General features: G+C 42.8%; 1 pseudogene; it reads right to left on the bottom strand.

Moving 5' to 3' along the window:
- Positions 1–9,431: 9,431 nt before the first annotated feature.
- On the bottom strand, positions 9,432–12,449 carry LOC140686903 (mediator of RNA polymerase II transcription subunit 22-like; annotated as a pseudogene).
- Positions 12,450–21,173: the final 8,724 nt, after the last annotated feature.

Below are 21,173 nucleotides of genomic sequence, written 5' to 3'. Positions count from 1 at the left end.
TTTGACCGGAGGGTAAGCATTTGTTCTGAGCAGGGCCAGCGGCTGGGTTTGTGAAGTTCACAGGAACGTCCGTGCAGGTGTGCACAGGCCCTGAGGCCCCCAGGAGCCCCCAGGTCTCATCACTTTCTGATGGTGCCCAGAGGCAGGTTCTGGGCAGTTTTGTTTGTTTTTGGTTTTTGTTCTTACTTCTCTGTGATGTGAATGTCCAGGAATACAGAGGGAAAGAGACCCGTCGTGGCCCCCCGGGCCAGCACACTCATCTTCCTCACCTGGGCTTTCCAACTGCTCCTCCAGCCCCGCACCTCTAGAGGCAAATCCAAGACAACAGAGCTCTTCCTTTGGTATTTCCTACTTGTCTCTACAAGGTAAGGGCCCTTTGTAAACATAGCCATGATACCATTACCCCAAAAAGCCCATGAGTACACACACATTCCTTAAGATTGAACAGCTGCTCGTTGTTCACATGTGCCCTGTTCGCTCCTTATCACCAGTGGCTTATTTTCCAGGTTTGTTTTCTTCAGGGTCCACATACTTCCCATGCACCACAGTTGGCCCACGTGCCTCTCCCGCATCTCCTTCATCCCTGTGTTGTCACTCTTGTCATTTACCATGTGCTCTGCCCCCTGTGTGTCTTCCTGTGTGCTGCCAGGTCAGAGGCTAGGTGAAACCCCACTCCTGCTCTCCTGGCCCCTTCAGCCATGTGGCAGCTGTGCTGAGGGTGGCAGGGGTCCAGCTGGCTCTCTGGGGTGCGGGCGGCAGCATCCCCACCAGGATGCGTGACTTTGCCAGGGCTCAGTCCAGTGGTCCTCTCAGCTCGTCCCCAGCTGATTGCTCTGCGGTCCTGTTCTGCCTGGAGACACACAGCCAGGATTCCTTTGCTTTATGTCTCAGCTGTTAAAGTTGATTCCGTCATTATCTAAAGTAACAAACCAGTTTTTCTGAGTACTATTTTGAAGTCCATCTACTTTAGCTTCTGTCTTTTTCTTTTTTCTCCCATGCTTGAAGTCTGGTTCCTAACGACTCCAGCATATTTTGACTTGATGCCTCAATGTGCATTCAGCAATCTTAAAATAGCAGCACTGGCCCCACTAATGACAATGTAATTACTAGAAATTCAGATTTACTCTGCAGTTAGTTTTGCCCTTAGGTTTCTTTCGCTAGGGATGTTAAATCAAATCATTGTTTTTCAAAGTCACTGAAGTGGCTTATTTTATGCTGATCTCAGCCAATAGATAGTCTGGAACTGTGCCGCTGTGGCAGTCCCTGCAGATGTCCCCCCACCCCGAACCACACTGGAGCCAGCGCTGTGGCTGGACTGGCCCTTGTGATTCTTATTGTGATTGAAAGATGCCCTCAGCAATGGCCATCAGAGAACTTTGGGAAAAAGAATTTATGACTCACAGGTCCTAGATGGAACACAGCAAGCCCGTGAGGTCCTAGGTAGAGAGAGAGGGAAGGAGGTAGCACGGACCTGGGGTTCTGCCTGCTGGGGTGGAGGGGGGTGCCAAGGGTGGCATGGGCTCACTCTCTATTGGTGAATTTAAAACATAGGAGCAGAAATTAGGGCACAGAAGGGAAAAGCAGAGGCCGCAGCTACCTGGGTCACTGTGGGCTTCCTACAAGGGGAGCTTCACGGGTGGGCGAGAACGTATGTTTATTCCAGATGGGTGTCTTTGAAATGGACACCTGGGCAACCAAAATCTTCTTGCCAGGCCCTTATGCTACGTGGTTCCTGTGTGTGGTCATGATGCCAGCTCAGGACTGCAAAGTTCAGTTCATTGTTTCATTTTGCTTTTGAGTTTTGGGGATCACTTTTTCCCCCTAATTGAGTTTTATGTCATGATATATAAACTGTTTATGTGGTTCCAAAGCCAGATGTATCAAAGGTGGTATATTCAAAGAAGTCTGCCTCCCCCCCCCACCCTACACCTTCCTGGCTTGTAGATAAACATTCTTAAATCTAAGTTTTCATTATTTGATGTAAGCAAATACACATGGTGTGCCCAGTTTCCATTATTAGCCATGTGGAAATGTACCATGCACACGTTTCTCTCAGGACCGTGTCTGGAGACCACTCCAGCGTGGCCTGTGCTGGCCTTTCTCTGTGCTTTGAGCTGTGGTCCACCTGCCTTTTAACACAGTGAAGAGTCTGGTGTTCACATCATTTCCTACGTTTGTGAGTGTACCGAGTGGGGTAGGTTCCTAGAGGGGTTGACATGGGTGGTTCCCTGCACATGGGCAACTTCGAATACCTATGTATTGCTTGTTACAATTCATAATGAAGATAATGATGATAAAGAATTCACATGCAGCACCAGGTAGTTATTTTTTAAATGATTATTTTTAAGTAAACTCTTTCATTGAAATACAGAAAAGTTCACAAGTCATATATGCACTGTTTCCGGAAGTTTTGCAAAGGATCCCTTACCTGTAATCAGTAACCAAATCAATAAATAGAATATAAAATGGACATGTTTTTATTCTGTTATGGAGAAGTGTTTGACATGAAATTTTTGGCGTTTATTTTTTCATTCTGCAAAATACCCTAAAAAGAAATCAATGTAAGCAATTGTCCACACTACCAAAAAACAAAAGGGATTTCAGTAACGGAATACATTATGGATGAATGTTTTTAATGTTTTTTCTATTGATTTTTATGAATCTTATTTCTTTGAAGATAGTCAGATTATAACAATTCTGTAATATATGGCTATGCTAACTGTTGAAGGAGAAAATGTACATTGTCTTGGTAAATCTCATACTGTGTATTTTTGTTTGTTTGGTTGATTTTATATTACATTTCCAAAAGATAGAGAATGCCTCACAGGAGAAATATTTCTGTAGATTCCATACTTAAAGTGTCACTTCTAAATTTTGCATCTACTGTACTTCAGTGCAGTGAGATGCTTCTATGTCACATGGTCAGAGGTAGGCAGATTAATGGGGAGTTCTAGCTGGAAATTTCTTCCCTGTTGTTGTCCTCCTCAGCAGGTGATGGCTGAGTTAATTCTCGTTAGTTTTGTCATGCCCAAAAGCACACATCACCAAGCAATGGTAAGGAGGGAGAAAAGAAGCAATGGTATCCATCAAAGTCTTAAAGTTGCATTTTTTTTTTAATTTTTAAACTTTAGCTTGACCTGATGTGTCATTCAAAAAAGCTTCAAAACATTAAAGAAATGTTCAATATGTCCAGAGGCTATCAGTTTTGAGTTAAACTGGGTGAAGTAGAAGTATTTTACTCATCAGCTTTGCAGTCACAGTTTGCCTCAGCTAGAACGGAACTGCTGAGGCTTTTAGAGAAAATTAACCCCCTAGTCCTGACAGCCAGATGTGACTGGTTTCTGATGAAGCACTTGAGTGGGCTGAAGAATCAGGAGCCTGTGAACACCTGTCCCAGGGCCGTGCCGTGCAGAGTGGGCTATTGACTGCTTTCTATAGCTTTGCCAACAGCCCCACGAGTGATCTTGGAAGTACACTCTTCAGCCTGTTCGGATGATTGCCACCCTGATCAGCAGCCTGACCACCGCCTTGTGGGAGGCCCTGAGCCAAAACCACCCAGCTAAACAGCTCCTAGTTCTTGACCCTCAGAAACTTTCTGAGAAAATACATGCTTTGGTTTAAGCTGTTAAGGCTTGGCACAATTTGTCATGCAGCAATAGTAACAACGGGTTCTTAACTCTCTTCTTTTCCTCTCTTTGCCTAGCAAGGCAAAAACTTACCATCCCTGCTTTCTGAATGTGAGGCAACACTGCTCCCCTAATTCACTGCTTGGTATAAGACTGAAACTGCAAATGATTTATTAGTAGTAAGAGGGTGGTTAATAAATATGTATTGACTGAGGAATATAGTTTGTACCATCTAGGATCTTATTACTTCAACTGAAGACAGTACAGAGGAACTAGAATTTAATAGTTCCAAAAATTTAAAAACGGTTCATTATCAACAGATAGTTCATGTTACACATCCATATGTTAAAGAAGAAATAATCATCTCCAAAAGAGGTTGATATGAATCAACACTGAACAGAAGCAATCAACAATGAAATAATTACCTTGCCAAACTGGAAAGGAACAGAGAAAATTTCCTTAACCTGATAGATGGTATAAACCAAAAAATTCCAACAAATACTTTACTAAATAGAGATAATTTAGACACATTCTTATGCATGTCAAGGCAAAATAAAGTAAGGATTTCAGGAATCAATACCTCTCTTTAAAATTTTACTGGCCAAGGCAATAAGAAAATAAAAGAAGAGAAGATACATATGAGAGGAAGAATATCTACATCGAAAATTTAAGAGACTCTACAAACCTACAATAGGAGGTGATGTAGGAACTTCTTTGCCTACAAGATCAGCACCGAAAAAAAATAGTATTTAAAAAATTAGTAATAACCAATTTTGAACTGTAATTTAAAAAATCCCATTCATAATCACAATGTAAAATGTAAAATACCTAGGTTTCAATCTATTAAAGAATATGTAGGATTTTATATAGAAAATTAAAAAACATTTTTGGAAAACAACATAAAGATGGATAATGGAGAGATATAAAATGTCTACAAGTGGGAAGACAGGACTATGGGCATTTCAGTATTTCACATAGTAGCCTATAATCTCACCAGGGTTCATGAAATATGATCTAAAATTCATGGAGAAGAACAAAGGATTTGGAAGAGCTAAGGCAACTGTAAAATAGGAGAATGAGCTCAAGGAACTTGCCATGCAATATATAAAATCTGTCTTACAGCTGTAGGAACTAAGAGTGATACCAGCATCAGAATAGATCAACATCATTTGATCATAAAAGAGAGCCACACCACAGAGATGGTTGTGGAAAACATAGAAATCTGAAATATGACAGAGATAGTATTCAAATCAGTGGAGAAATGATAGCAAAATTGGTTTACCCTGTATAAGAATCTAACAGAAAATTAGATCTTTGACTCACAATACAAAATAAAAGCAAGGTAGATTAAAATGAGAAAAGCTAAACTTTAAGATTTTTGTGTAAAAATGACAGAATGACTTTATGACTCTTATGTGGAGAAGGATTTTTAAACTAAATATTGAAATAATAAATTCTAATAGAAAGGATTGATTAATTACATTCAACTTTTTAAAAAATTTAGAGTAATAAAATAAACCACAGGCTTAGAGAAGATATTAGCCATACTTATAGATTACAAGGATTAAATTCTTTATCATAGAAAGAGCCCCTAGAAATAAATAAGAGAAATAGTGCAAACAGTGAACCAGGAAAATGGGTAAACGATACAAATACGCAGTTCACAGAAGAGGAGAGCTATCTGGTCTTTCAACATTTAAAAACATGTTCAGTCTTTGGTAGAGAACAAATAAATATACTTCACACTCATCAGACTGGCAATTATTTTTTTAAACTTTTTTTATTGAATTATAGTCATTTTACAATGTTGTGTCAAATTCCAGTGTAGAGCACAACTTTTCAGTTATATGTGAACATACATATATTCATCGCCACATTTTTTTTTTTTTGCTGTGAGCTACCACAAGATCTTGTATATATTTCCCTGTGCTATACAGTAGAATCTTGTTTATCTATTCTGCATATGCCTGTCAGGTACAAACAGAGCATAGGTATTCCTGGGACAAGCAGAGCACCCTAGGAGACTCAACTGGCTACACGGGAGCTGCAGTCAAGACATGGTGATTTACCATCACTGTGATTGGAGCTGCAGGTCCTTTATGGCAGAGGTCGGCCAGCTTCTCAGGACAGGCCCAGACAGCAAATATTTTAGGATTTAGGGCTACACTCTCTCAGTCACATCTCTTATACAGCTGTCATCTTTAAAAAAGAAAAAAAACTTTAAAAAAATGTAAAGACCCTTCTCAGTCACAGAGGCCTTACAAGAATAGTCTTGGCCTGGATTTGGCCCTCGGGTGGTTCATCTGTAAGATACACGCAGCCATACCCCGCCCCAGGCTGGTTGTGAAGCACTTACCAACACACCACCGGTCCCAGACAATTTGTTTCTAGTTCCGTATTTGTGAGCAGCATTGGCCAACAGAACTCCCTGGGCTGATGGCAAAGGTCTACCCTGTGCTGATCAACACGGCATCCCTAAGTATTAGACATCTGAGATGTGGCTATTCTACCAAGGAAATCAATTGCATTTGTAAATGAATTTAGGAAAAAGAAATAAAAGGGACCCAAACTAGAAGAGAAGAGGTGAAACTGTCCCTGTATGTGGATGACATGACACTCTCTACAGAAAACCCTAAAGGATCCACACAAAAATTACTAGAGCTGATAAAAGAACTCAGCAAGGTTAATATGCGGAAATCAGCTGTCAACGAATTGAGATGTCACCATCCACATGTGGAAAAGGGTACTGTTTCAGGCATTCGGGCCCACGTGGTGGAGACTGTTGATGGCGGCGTCTCTGGATGGATACAAGGAGCACTATAACCACCAGGAGGGCCATCCAGGAGGCGCTGGCCCGGCCGCCCCTTCCAGCTGCCAAGGTTTGCTCTCCTCGCGGTGGGTGCTGGTGCTGATGCTTCTCGCCAGCTCTGTCTGCACATCCCTGAGCAGTGGAGCCGCCTGGAGCTGCTGTGTTCAAAGAACAAAAACAACCAGGGTCATGGTGTGTGTATAGTCACCAAACACAATCTCAAGAAGGGTGAATAATGCTAATGATGACTGTGGGCTGAATGCTATCTCTGCCAGTCACCGACTGCAAAAAACTTGTAAACAGCTTCCACATTCACTTTAAGAAGAACAAAATATAAGACAACATTCATAAAACCAATTCAAATATTAAAATTAACCTACCTAGTTGCTAGATCCATGGTCATTAAAAAAGAAACAATCAACTGTATTGTAATAAGAAAATGAAAACCTAAAGAAAAAAATTGCAACAGCATCAAAAAAAAAGTACATATGATGAAATCTAACAAAATATGTGTGAGATTCCTAAGCAAAAATACTACCAAAAATTCTACAGAAATTTTAGAAATTCTAAGTGAATGGAGAAATATATTAGGTTCATATACTGGAAGACATGGTATTTAAAAAATATTTGTTCTCCCTGAATTGATCTCTAGATTCAGTGGAAACCCAAACAATATTCCAAGAAGAAAAATGGTTTATGTGGGGAGTGTGTGTGTGTGTGTAAATCAGGAAGCCAATTCTAAAATAGCCAAGATACTCATGAAGAACACAAATCAAAGATTTCCTGATAAGTAGACCCACTGGAAAGTTACAGCTACTAAGCCAGTCTGGCCCCAGAGCAGAAGTGCAGGCCAGTGGGGCAGAGCAGAGGGCCTAAGGCAGGGTCATGCATATACAGACACCTGCTTTATGACCCACAGAACTCTGCAGAACAGCAGGGGAGAAAAAGCCAAGGATGTCAACCCCCCACCTCACAGCAGACACGAGGCCAGTTCCAGGGGGATTATCGATCTAGATAGAAAAGAAAACAGTGATGCTTCTACAAGGTAATACAAAAGAAAATTCTCAAGAGCACGCTTTAGCAAAGATTTCTTAAAGTGGATATCAATGATTGATATATTGGACTACATTAAAATTAAGGACATCAGTTCACCAAATGACTCTTTAAAAATGAAAAAAAAAAAGAGCTACAGAGGGAAAAGCATGTATTTCAGGACACATGTATTTGACAAAGGACACATCCCCTGAATACATGAAGAACTACAAATCAACAGGGGTAAAAACAATAAGATTTCAAATACTAAGTACTATATGTAAAATAGATTAAAAAACAAATTTCTTCTGTATAGCACAGGAAACTATATTCAGTATCTTGTACCTATAAGGAAAAAGATATGAAAACAAATATATGTATGTATATGTATGACTGAAATATTATGCTGTACACCAGAAATTGACACACTGTAACTGACTGTACTTCAATAAAAAAAAAATCTAAAAAAGAAAGAATAAGAGATTTGAAAGGACACTTCACAAGGGAGAACACACAAAAGACTGATAATATTGTGAAAAGCCATCAGTGTAACAGCAGCTAAACCACAAGAAAACACAAGCCCATAAAATGATGATAACATATGGACCCATCCTTCAGGATGGCCCTCCACCAAAAACTGCCAGAGCCAAGCGTTACCAATGACGTGGAGCTACGAGAAAGCTCACTCACTCACACGGGTATGTGAGTCAGCTCAGCCATGGGGGAGAGTGGTTAGGCTGTATCTACTACCCTGAAAACGTGTATTCCTTGACCCCCCCGTCCACCACTGGTAGTCATGCAGCAGAAGTGTGCAGAGATGTGCAAGATCAGAGCACTGTGTGGACAGTTATAAAACCCAGAAACAAGCTCACGTTCATGACAACAGACTGGATGAATAAATTGCAGTATAGTCAGGAGATTCAGCCCTACAGCACAGCGAAAATTTGAGAACCACAGCTGCAGGCTCCCATGTGGGTGATCGCAGAGTGAGGGCAGCCAGACATGACAGAGCACCCATGGCATGACTCCTTCAGATGAGGGTCAAACCCAGGCACAACCAGTGCAGGGGAGGAGACTGCCTCCCTGACCCCCACCCACCACCCCTGCATTCCCCAGTGTGGGACATGGCCATGGGGGGTTCACCTCCCAGAGCTCAAACTGCATACACTTCAATAAAAAGGTTTATCTAAAAACTGTAACTCACCTTGAAGTACTTGTCAATTTTGGATAAGTTTATTCTTTTCTTGGCATCTAGTTTATAAATGTTACTGACACTCCCATCCATCAAGTACAGACCAAACTTCATGACCTGAAAATCACAAAATGGCACATACAGCTCGGACCTGCAAGTTTAATTACCCATGAGGCATTACACTGCTACAGTTCATAATTTTTTTTAAGGGTGGAGCTGGTTTTATTTAACAGTCTCATTACAAAAATAACCAGAATGTGTGCAGCAGCAAGATTAGGAAGGATCTTGCCTGACTTCTGTAAAATCAGGCAGTCCCGCCTCCCCACAGCCCTGTGGGGGCAGTCAGTGCAGGGAGCTTCCCGGCGAGGCAGCAGGCAGAGCTCTGGGCAGGCGGCCTGGTCTTGGCTAGTTCTGTCCACTCTGAGCACTACCTCCCCCCACCGTGGTAAACAGCTCAGGTCGGGCCTCCCAACACTAGGCATCCTTCCTGCCCCACTGTTAGGTCCCCAACAGGGCAAACTGTCCTGGAAACTTCCCTCTACCCAGCCAGCCAGAAGACAGCAAATAAGAGGTGATGACTGGAGGAAGGATGGGCCACCTCGGAATGGCTGGGAGAACACTCCTAGGTGGGCTGTCCCTGGGCTGACAAGGCCACAGTGGCTCCCCTAAAGGGAACCAAGGCTGAAGGGAGCTGAGGCTGTGGGGGCACAGAGAGGTGCACTGGATTTCATTCCAAAGGTCCTAGGGGCCCAGGGAGGGGAGCTCTGGGAGGCTCAGGTGTGCTCTGTGGGGCCGGGGCTGCTGGCGTGGGAGTGAGCAGGGGCTGCTGCCTGCAGACGGCCAGCACTGGGCTCTGGGGATGCCAGCAGAGGGGCTGAGAGGCCATCAGCAGAGTCTGTGTTGAGGTCCAGCCTCCAGTAAGCTTCGCATAGAGGCAGATCATTAGCTTCGCAAAGACTTGAGCTTTTCCACCACTGGAAACCCAGGGAGAGACAGGAGCAGCCAGGGTGGAAGCCAGGGGAAGGAAAGTGAGATAGAAGCAGAGTTAAGAAACAGACCACACCCCGGACCACCCTCTCCTCTGTACTGGTCCCTCCAACAAGCAGGCCTGGCTGAGGGGCAGGCACATGGGGGCTGCTCCTGCTTCAGGGTCCCCCAGGGAATCCTAAAAGGCGTCTTCTGGGACCAGCCACCAGCAGGCTGTGTGACCTCAGCAGGTACCTTCCACTGACCAACCCGTGTCCTTCCTGCCACATGGCCTTCCTAGCCCCTGTTGTCACCTCCCATCTTGGCTCCAGCTGCCCTCCTCCTCCAGCCTGGCCACACACTCCATTCACAGCTGCAGGAACCAGTGTCCAGAGCTTGCTAGAGTCCCTCCCTGATCCTTATGCTTCACAAGGCCCCTGAGGGCACAGACCCTGTCTCCTTTCTGGGTCTGCCCCTGGCTGGGACTCAGCCTAAACTGGGCAGCAGCTAGGAGCAGAGACCCTGCTGTTCTGTCTTGCACCATTGACCAGCTGTGTGACCTCAAACAGACCCCTTGAACTGTCTCCCATCTCTAGTACGGGCACAGCCAGGGCGGCCTCTCAGGGCTGCGAGAAGACTTGGGATGCGGATGCAGGTGAAGAGTATGGCTCTGGAAGGTGGTCAAAGGGGTGCCCAGAGCATGGTCCTGTCCCTGCAGTCATCTCACTGGCTGTCTCCTGAATCCTACCCTGCTCCTAGCTTCCTCCTGCACTCCTGCACTCCTGCACCCAGTGTTTAGTCTCCGAAACCATCCTGGACACAGAGCAGTGTCCCAAGGAGAGTGGAGGGTGAGAGGAAGAGAAAGAGCAAATCGTGAGCAGAAAGCAGGGCAGCAAGCAAGGAGATGGGAGTGTGGGCAGCAGGGAAGCACCTGGAGGACAGGCTGAGCGCCGGCTCAGGGGCTGGGGCACACACAACCCGTGTTGGGGGATGAGCCGGAGGAGGGGAAGACACAGCCCGCTGGTCCTGACTCAGCTGAGCCCCAGCCGCTGACATGTATTTACAGATGAGGGAGGAACTCAGCCTCTGGATGTACCAGGAATGGTGGGAGGGGCTCCCAGGCCAGACCAGAAACCGTCTAGGTGAACCAGAGACTGATGGACCAGGAGCCAGGATGTAGGAAGCCCAGCTTTCAGGACCCCTGGGTTTTGCTGTGGGCCTGGCCCTTGGGGGCAGCAGAGGAACAAACACAGGGACATAAGGGATTCTGGGATTCTGCAAAACCAAGCAGGGCTGTGAGCAATGTCCCAGCAAGGTCTGAACCCCCAAGAGACCCACTCCAGACCCCAGACCCCCTCCCTGAAGGCCTGGTATGTAGGAAGTTCTCGCTGCATGTCTGCTGAGCCGATCGGTATCAGGGATGAGAGGTGGCCCCACCCTCCAGAAAGGTCTAAACCTCTCCAGCTGGGCAGTGAGACTCTCCCTTCCCACAGAGGCCAGGATGGGCAGGGACCCTGAAGGGGGCACTGAGTCCACTGCAGGGAAGCCAAGTCTCAGTCTAAAGGTGTGCTGGCTCTGGGTGTCTGTGGCCCCAGCATGGCCTCCACAGGACAGAGGAGCACTGAAAATCCATGCCAGAAAAAAACAATTGTGCAGCGAGGGCGAGAGGGAGCACGGACTTTGTGTCTGCTGATACCTCCCAGTCCCAAGCCTCCAGTCTCAGTTTCCCCATGCATCAGTTACACTTGGATTCTGATTTCTCAGGACCCCTCCAGCCTCAGGTTTCAGGATTCTAAGTGGTCATGCGAGGACCAGGGAGACAGGTCTTGCACACTGCCAGGTCCCTGGGGCCCAGCAAGGGCCTGGCATGTCAGATGGCTCCAGTCTGAACAAGGTTGAGTTGAAAGGGAACTCAGGGGTCCAAGGACCCCAGGCATGGCTGTCAAGGCCATTCTCTGGGTTTTTTCTTCCTCCTTCCCAGGACCCTTACCCCCCACACACACACACAGAGTGGGTGTTCAGTGACGCCCACATGGAATTACATTCTTGGGCGAGCACCGGCGGCCTGGACGTGGGCCTGGGAGGCCAAGAGAGCTAGCCCAGCCTTGGCCAGAATGTTTAAATACTGATGAGACAGCTAAGACGAGTAGACAGGCCCAGAGAGAGGCAGCCATCACCCCAGGCAGAAAGGCTGGCTTGGCCCCCCCAACCTTCGAGGTTCTGCAATTTTCATCCTGATGCCCAGGCCCTGGTAGATGGTGTAAATTGTCTGTCAATCAGATGCTCAGACCGTGAGGTCTGCTCTGAAACCCAGGCACATGGCTCTGTTGCCAAGACGGGGAAGGATTTGAAAAACAAGACCTTCAGGCTGCCAGGTGGGGCTGAGCCACGCAGGTCCGCTCAGCTCAGGGTCCAGCCCTATTTGTACCTGGATGAGTAATACTCCTCCTCCAGCTCGTAGAGGTCGCAGGGCGACGAGTTTCTGGTCACACTCCTCCGGCAGCGCTCGCAGCTGCTGTTTGCGCTGGTCGATGGCCTCGTTCACCGACGGGAAGTCGTTGAGGATGAGGAAGTGCTTGAGGTCAGACACCAGCTTCATCAGGGACTCGCCGGCTCGGACGATGTTGGCAGCTCGTACGTGCATCTCGTAGTTGTCCTGCTCGCCCTGGGTGGCCCTTGGCACCTGCGTCTCATCCTCAGTGTTGGCGGTCTTGATGATCTCGGTGAAGTTGCCCATGATGGACTTGACGTCGTCCTTGAGCCGCTTGTTGAAAGACTGCAGCAGCGTCTCCTTGCTCTGCGGCAGGGCTCTCTGCTGGGCCATGGCCGGGCCTCGGGCAGGGCAACGGGCACCCGGTGCGCAGAGCCGGGCCTGGCGGGCACCTGGCCGCGGCGGGGACCAGCACGCGCCCCTCCCGGAAAGTCCCGGCTCCCGGGCGCCTCTCAGGGCTGGCTGCCGGCCCATCTTTTTTTTTTTTTTAACGGAGGTACTGGGGATTGAACCCAGGACCTCGTGCATGCTAAACACGCTCTCTACCACTGAGCAATACCCTCCCCCTAAGTTTATAATTTTGAAATGACAAGTCATTCTTTCAAAAATTGAAGTATAATTGACCTTCAACAGTATGTTAGGTCCAGGTGCACAACACAGTGATTTATTACTTCATAGAGTAAAAAATGATCACCATGATGTCCAGTTACCATCTGCCACCACACAAAGATACTACAATATTATTGACTATATTCCCCATGCTGTATATTGCATCCCCACAACTCATTTATGTTATGACTGGAAGTTGGTACATCTTAATCTCTCTCATCTACTTCATTCATCTCCCCTATTCCTCCCTGGGAACTGGGAACCCCATTTGTTCTGTTTTATGTTTGTTCTTTTCTTTTTTAGATTCTAAATGTAAGTGAGATCATATAGTATTTGTCTTTTTCTGTCTGACTTATTTCACTTAGCATAATGCCCACAAGGTCTATCCATGCTATCACAAATGACAAGATTTCATTCTCTTTCATGGCTGAGTAATAGTTCAGTGTGTGTGTGTGTGTGTGTGTGTGTGTGTGTGTGTGTGTGTGTGTGTGTGTATAATCTTCTTATGTATCTATCAATGTACACTTAGGTTGCTTTTGTGTATCGGCCATTGTTACAATGTTGCAATGAATACTGGTTTGCATATATCTTTTCAAATTTGTTTTTCTTCACATATATCTCCAAAATGGAATTGCTGGACCCTATGGTAATGCTACCTCTCACTTTTAGGGGGAACCTCCATACTGTTTTCCATAGTGGCTGCACCAATTTACATTCACACCAACAGTGTATGAGGGTTCCCTTTTCTCCACATCCTCACCAACACTTGTAATTTGTTGTCTTTTTGATTATAACCATTCAGAGAGGTGTGAGGTGATATTTCATTGTGGTTTTATTAGTTTTTCCCTAATGATGAGTGATACTGAGAAACTTTTCATGTGCCTGTTGACCATCAGTGTGTCTTCTTTGGAAAAATGCCTGTTCAGATCCTCTACCCATTTTTAAATTTTATTGTTTGTTTGTTTTTTTACTGTAAGTTGTATGACTTCTTTGTATATTTTGGATATTAACCCTTCATTGGATATATTGCTCACAAATATCTTTTCCGTTCCGTAGGTGGCCTTTTCATTTTGTTGATGGTTTCCTTTGCTTTTTCATTTGATGTAGTCCCATTTGTTTATTTTTGCTTTTGTTACCCTTGCTTGAGGAGACAGATCCAAAAAATATTGCTAAACCTGATGTCAAAGAGCGTTCTGCAGGGGGAGGGGGAGGGTACAGCTCAGTGGTAGAACACATGCTTAGCATGCCTGAAGTTCTTTGTTCCATCCTCAATACCTCCATTAAATTAATAAATAAATAAACCTAATTACCCCCCCCCACCCCCTGCCAAAAAAGAGTGTTCGGCCCGTGTTTCCTTCTGGGAGTTTATAGTTTCAGGTCTTAACATTTAAATCTTTAATCCATTTTCAGTTTATTTTTGTATATGGTGTGAGAGACTAATCCAGTAAAATTCTTTTGCAAGTAGCTGTACAGTTTTCCCAACACCACTTACTGAAGAGGTTGTCTTTTTCCCTGTCATATATTGAATTGCCCACTTTGTCTTGGATTAATTGCCCAGTTAAGTGTGGATGTATTTCTGGGCTCTCTGTGTAATTAATCTATGTGTCTGTTTTGTGCCAGTACCGTCCTGTTCTGACTCCTGTAGCTTTGCAGTAGAATTTGAAGCCAGGGAGTGTTGTACTTCCAGCTTTCTTGTTAGTTTTCAAGATCATTTTGGCTATTCAGGATATTTTGTTTCTACACAAATGCTAGAATTATTTGTTCTAGGTCTTTGAAAAATGTTATTGGTATTTTGATAGGGAATGCACCAAATCTTCAGATTGTCTTGAATAGTATGGTCATTTTTAACAATATTAATTCTTCCAATCACATAAGCACAATAGATCTTTCCATCTGTTTGCTTTGTCTTCAGTTTCTTTCAACAGTGTCTTAAAGTTTTCTCAGTATAGATCTTTTATGCCTTTGGTTAGATTCATTCCTAGGTATTTTAGTTTTGTGATGCAATTGTAAATGGGATTTTTAAAAAATTTCTCTTTCTGGCAGTTCATTGTTAGTACACAATAGATTTCTATATATTAATTTTATATCCTGCAACTTCACTGAATTTATGTATTAATTCTAACAGATTTTTGCTGGTGTCTTTAGTCTCTTCTATATATAGTATCATATCATCTACAGTGTTTCCAATATGGATTCCATTACTTTATTTCCTTCGTCTGACTGATGTGGCCAGGATCTTCAAAAATATGTTGAATAGAAGTGGTGAGTGTGGTGAACATCCTTGTCTTGTTCCTGATCTTAGAGGAAATGTTTCCACTGTTGAGTATGTGGGCTTGTCCTATATGGCCTTTATAAGGTTGAGGTATGTGGCGTCTATGCCCACTTTGTTGAGATTTTTTTTTTTTTATCATAAATGGATGTTGAATTTTGTCAAAAGCTTTTTCCACATCTATTGAGGTGATCATGATTTTTAGTCTTCAATTTGGTTTTTGTTAATTTATTTTATTATTTTTTAGGGGAAGGTTATTAGGTTTATTTATTTATTTATTTTAATGGAGGTACTGGGGATTGAACCCAGGACCTCACGCATGTTAAGCTTGTGCTCTACCACTGAGCTATAACCTTCCCCCTCAGTTTGTTAATGTGGTGAATCATGCTGATTGATTTGTGGACATTGAACCATCACTGCATCCCTGGGATAAATCCCACTTGATCATGGTGTGCGATCATTTTAGTATTTTGCTGACTTTGGTTTGCTAATAGTTTGTTGAGGATTTCTGCATCTATGTTTATCAGTAATATTGGCCTGTGATTTTCTTATGTGTGTTATCTTTGGTCTTGGTATCAGGGTGATGCTGGCCTTCTAGAATGAGTTTGGAAGCCCTCTTTCCTCTTCAATTTTTTGGAACATTTTAAGGATTGGTGTCAACTCTTCTTTAAATGTTTGGTAGGCTTCACTTGTGAAGCCTTCTGTTCTTGGACTTTGTTGGGAGTTTTTTGATTACTGATTCAATTTCATTAGTGTAATCAGTTTGTTCATATTTTCTATTTTCTTCTGATTCATCTTGGGAGACTGTATGTTTCTAGTAATTTACCCATTTCTTCTAGGTTGTTCATTTCATTGGCATATAATTGTTTGTAGTAATCTCTTACAGTCCTTTGTGTTTCTGTGGTGTTGGTTGTAACATCTTTTTCATTTGTGACTTTACTGATTTGGGCCTTCTCTATATTTTTCTTGACAAACTGAAGGTTTATAGATTTCATCTTTTCAAAGAAACAGCTCTTAGTTTCATTGACTTTTTCTATTATTTTTTAGTTACAAGATTAATGTACAAAAATCGGTTGCATTTCTTTACACTAATGATGAATCAACAGGAAAAGAAAGTAAAGAAACAATCCCCTTTAAAATAGCACCCAAAGTAATAAAATACCTAGGAATAAATCTAGCCAAGGGGGTGAAAGACTTACATGTGGAGAACTATAAAACACTGATTCAGGAAATTAAAGAAGACTTTAAAAAATGAAAAGATATCCTATTTCATTTATTTTCATTCCCATTCTTCATTATTTCCTTCTACTAACTTTAGGCTTTGTTTGTTCCTTTTTTTCCAATTCCTTTAGGTGTCAAGTTAGATTGGTTATTTGAGATTTTTCCTGTTTCCTAAGGTAGGTTTGTATTGTTTTAAACTTCCCTCTGAGGACATACAAATGATCAAAAAGCACATGAAAAAATGCTCAGTATCACTAATTATCAGAGAAATGCAAATCAAAACTACAATGAGGTATCACCTCACACCAGTCAGAATGGCCGTCATTCAAAAATCCACAAATGATAAATGCTGGAGAGGCTGTGGAGAAAGGGGAACCCTCCTTCACTGCTGGTGGGAATGCAGTTTGGTGCAGCCACTATGGAAAACAGTGTGGAGATTCCTCAAAAGGCTAGGAATAGACTTACCACATGACCCAGGAAGCCCACTCCTGGGCTTGTATCCAGAAGGAACCCTACTTCAGGATGACACCTGCACCCCAATGTTCATAGCAGCACTATTTACAGTAGCCAAAACATGGAAACAGCCTAAATGTCCATCAACAGGTGACTGGATAAAGAAGATGTGGTATATTTATAGAATGGAATACTACTCAGCCATAAAAACCGACAACATAATGCCATTTGCAGCAACATGGATGCTCCTGGAGAATGTCATTCTAAGTGAAGTAAGCCAGAAAGAGAAAGAAAAATACCATATGAGATTGCTCATATGTGGAATCTAAAAAACAAAAACAAAAACAAACAAACAAACAAACAAAAACAAAGCATAAGTACAGGACAGAAATAGACTCACAGACAGAGAATACAGACTTGTGGTTACCAGGGGGGTGGAGGGTGGGAAGGGATAGACTGGGATTTCAAAATTGTTCAAGATAAACAAGATTACACTGTATAGCACAGGGAAATATACACGAAATGTTATGATAACTCACAGAGAAAAAAATGTGACAATGAGTGTGTATATGTCCATGAATGACTGAAAAATTGTGCTGAACACTGGAATTTGACACAACATTGTAAAATGATTATAAATCAATAAAAAATGTTAAAAAAATAAACTTCCCTCTGAGAACTCTACTTTTGTTGTGTCCTACACAATTTGGATCATTGTGTTTCCATTTTCATTTGTCTCCAGTTATTTTTTAATTTCTTCTTTGATTTCGTCAGTGATATGCTGGTTCTCTAGTAGCATACTGTTTAACCTCCATGTGGTTGTGTTTTCTGTAGGTCTCCTTATCATATGTTATGTCCTTCTTTGACTCTTGTTACAGTCTGCTTTAGTCTATTTTGTCTGATGTAAGTATTGCTACCCCAGCTTTCTTTTCATTTCCATTTGCATGAAATATCATTTTCCATTCCATCACTTTCAAACTGTGTGTCTTTATATCTGAAGTGAATTTCTTGAAGACAGCATATATATGGGTCTTTTTTTTTTTTTAATCCATTTCAGCCACTGTATGTCTTCTGATTGGAGCATTCAGTCCACTCACAAAGTAATTATTGATAGGTTCATACTTACTGCCATTTTGCTCATTGTTTTCTGGTTGTTTTTGTAGTTCCTTTTTGTTCCTTTTTTCTTTTTTTTTGCTCTCTAGCCTTGTGATTTGATGACTACCTTTAGTATTCTGTTTAAATCTCTTTCTCTTTTTTGTGTGTCTTCTATAAAATTTTGGTTGTGGTTATCATGAGGTTTAAATATAGCAACCTATATATTAAGTGATGATCTCTTAAGTTCAGACTCATTCTAATAACCCTGCATTTTTACTTCCCCATCACTGCTTAATGTTTTTGACATATTTTACACCTTTTTGTTCTGTATATCATTTAACCTCTTGCTGTGGCTATAGATGATTTGTCTTTTAACCTTCCTACTAGCTTTGTTAAGTAGTTGTTCCACTGTCTTTACTGAAATTTGCCTTAACAATGAAAATTTTCTTTTTGTACTTTTAATACTTCTACTGTTTTTTTAAAAAAAGTACCTTTCCTCCTTGTTATCTCCAGCTTTCCCTAAAATACTATTTAGAATAGATGTGTTCATTCAACAAATCTTGCTTAAGCATCTGTTAATGTTCAAAGGTTTTGTAACAGAAACATCAAGGAATAAAATCTTCAGAATCTTTGGAATCTAATGATGGGCAGAAGGCACTTAACCTTGAGAATTTGATGAAAACAGAATTAGAGCCTGGCTGTGGTAGCATCCCTTTTATCTGAGGTTTAGTCGAGAGAGGTTCTGTGAGCTGAGCCATGAATCTGTGTTTGTTAAAGAACTGGCTGATTTCAGACTGAAAAAAAATCTTAGAGATACTAAAAACCTCAGTATCTTGTGTATCATGAATTTTCCAAAGCTTTATTAAGATTGGAAGCTTATATAAGCATTTTTGTAAATTAGATTCCAAGTGTACTCATTTATTTTACCAAACTTCTCTATGGATCAATTTGCAAGAAGGGTGAGGCAAAAACTGGAAGTCATAGAGATATTTTACATTTTTTTAAGTTTCCAGTTCTCAGAAACAATGCGATTTAAAGGTCTCAAGATGACTAAATCATAACCCTTATAAAAACCTTGTTTTTATAGTATGTTTGAATCTTCCTAGGATCTAGATCTCAATACACTTTATAGAATATTTATTCCATGTTCACATTTCAGAAATAATAAAATTGAGGTCCATGAACATTTCCATTACATCAAAAACATCAAAATACCTAGAAATAAACTTAACCAAGGTGGTTCCCTATACTCCAAACACCAAAATGACACAAAGAAATGAAAAGATTTCTTGTGCTCTTGGATTGGAAGAATCAACACTATCAAAATGGCCACAATACCCAAAGCAATCCACAGATCCAACGCAACCTCCATCAAAATACTCACAATATTCCTCACAGAACTAGAACAAACAATTCCAGAACTTATAAGGAACCACAAAAGACCCCGAACGACCAAGGCAACTTTTGTAGGTCTTTTTTTTTTCTCTCTCTCTCTTCTTTTTGTTCTCTTTTCTTATGGTTTGATGACGAGAGAAGGTCTAACATCTGTTGTAAAGCTGGTTTGGTGGTGCTGAATTCTTGTAGCTTTTGTTCATTAGTGAACCTTTTGGTTTCTCCATCAAGTCTGAACCAGAGCCTTGCCGGATAGAGTGTTCTTGTTTGTAAGTTTTCCCCTTTCATCACTTTAAATATATCGTGCCACTTCTTTCTGTCCTGTAGAGTTTCTGCTGAAAAATCAGCTGATAGCCTTATGGGAGTTCCCTTGTATGTTATTTGTTGCTTATCTCTTGCTGATTTTATTTTCTCCTTATCCTTACTTGTTGTCAGTCTGATGACTATGTGCCTTGGTGTGTTCCTGTTTGTTTTGACCCTATGTGGTCCTCTCTGTGCTTCCTGGACTTGGGTGACTGTTTCCTTTCCCAAGTTGGGAAAGTTTTCAGTGATTATCTCTCCAAAAGTTTTCTCAGGTCCTTTCTCTCTCTCTTCTCTTTCTGGGACCCCTATAATGCGAATATTAGAGCACTTCATGTTGTCCCAGAGTTCTCTTAAACTATCCTCATTTCTTTTCATTCTTTTTTCTGTTCTGAAGTAGTGATTTCCACTAATCTGTCTTCTTGCTCACTGATCCGTTCTTCTGCTTCATTTAGTCTATTCTTGGTTCCTTCTAGTATATTGTTCATTTCACTGATTTTATTCTTCAACTCTGTTTGGGTATTCTTCATCTTTTCCAACTCTTTGCTGAAAACTTTGCTCTGTGCATCTGTACTCCTCTTGAGTTCTCTGAACATCTTGGCCATCATTACTTTAAACTCTTGCTCAGATAAATTGCCTATCTCTTCATCACTTATTTCTTCTACTGGGATTTTATCTTGTGCCTTGGCCTATGAGATATTCCTTTGCCACCCCATCTTCTGTCTTTCTATGTGTTTGTGGATTCCTTCCACAGGCTTTGGGATTGTTGTTTTCTTATTTCTAGTATCTGCCCCTGGTGGGTGAGGCTGGACTAGAGACTTATGCAGGTTTCCCTGGCAGGAGGAGCTGGTGGCTGCCCACTGCTGGGTGAAGCCTGGTCCTTGGCCTCTGGTGGGTAAGGCTGTGTCTAGAAGCCTTTGTGGCTCAGGAAGTCTGCTGATGGGTGGGCCTGTGTTCCCACCGTGTATGTTGCTTGGCCTGAGGCTTCCCTGAAGGCTGTTGGGTGGGGCCAGGTCTTAGTGCTAACGATCCAATCAAGATGTCAGCCTCCAGGAAAGCTCATGTAGATGAACACTCCCAGAATGTCTGTCACCAGCTTTTATGTCCCCTGGGTGAGCCGCAGCCATTCCCCACATCCCCAGGAGACCCTCCAAATCCAGCAGGCAGGCCTGGCCCAGGTTCTTACAAAGTCACTGCTACTGCCCTTGGACCTGGCGCACGTGAGTTTTCATGTACACTTCCCAAGCGAATGAAGTTTCCATTTTCCTGAGTCTCGTGGGGCTCCTTGAGCCAAGCCACACTGGCCTTCGAAACCAGATGTCCTGGGGTCTCCTCCTCTTCCCAACACAAGACCCAGGCTGGGGAGCTTGTCGTGGGGCTCAGAGCTCTCCCTCCTGTGGGAGGGCCTCTGGGACGTCACAAATCTTCAGCTTGTGGGTCGCCCCCCCACCCAGGGGGCATGGGGCCTGATTATATGGTGAGCACACCCCTCCTACCTTCCTGCTGTGGTTCCCTCTTTATGTTTCCAGTTGCAGAAGATCTTTTTTGCTAGGTTCCAGTCTTTTTTTTGATGGTTGTTTAGCATTCTATCGTGGTATCATTGTAGTTGTGAGGAGAGGTGAGCTCATGGTCCTACCACTCCGCCTCTTGACTGGAAATCTTTTTAATCTCTTTTTATATATAGTGGGTAACATTTGCAAATGTCAAACTCCCAAATT

The sequence above is a fragment of the Vicugna pacos genome, chromosome 18 (genome assembly GCF_048564905.1).
Source record: "Vicugna pacos chromosome 18, VicPac4, whole genome shotgun sequence".
In the NCBI taxonomy this organism is placed as follows: Eukaryota; Metazoa; Chordata; class Mammalia; order Artiodactyla; family Camelidae; genus Vicugna; species Vicugna pacos.
The sequence above is the reverse complement of the archived record's forward strand: the minus strand, read 5'-3'. Positions and strand labels throughout refer to the sequence as shown.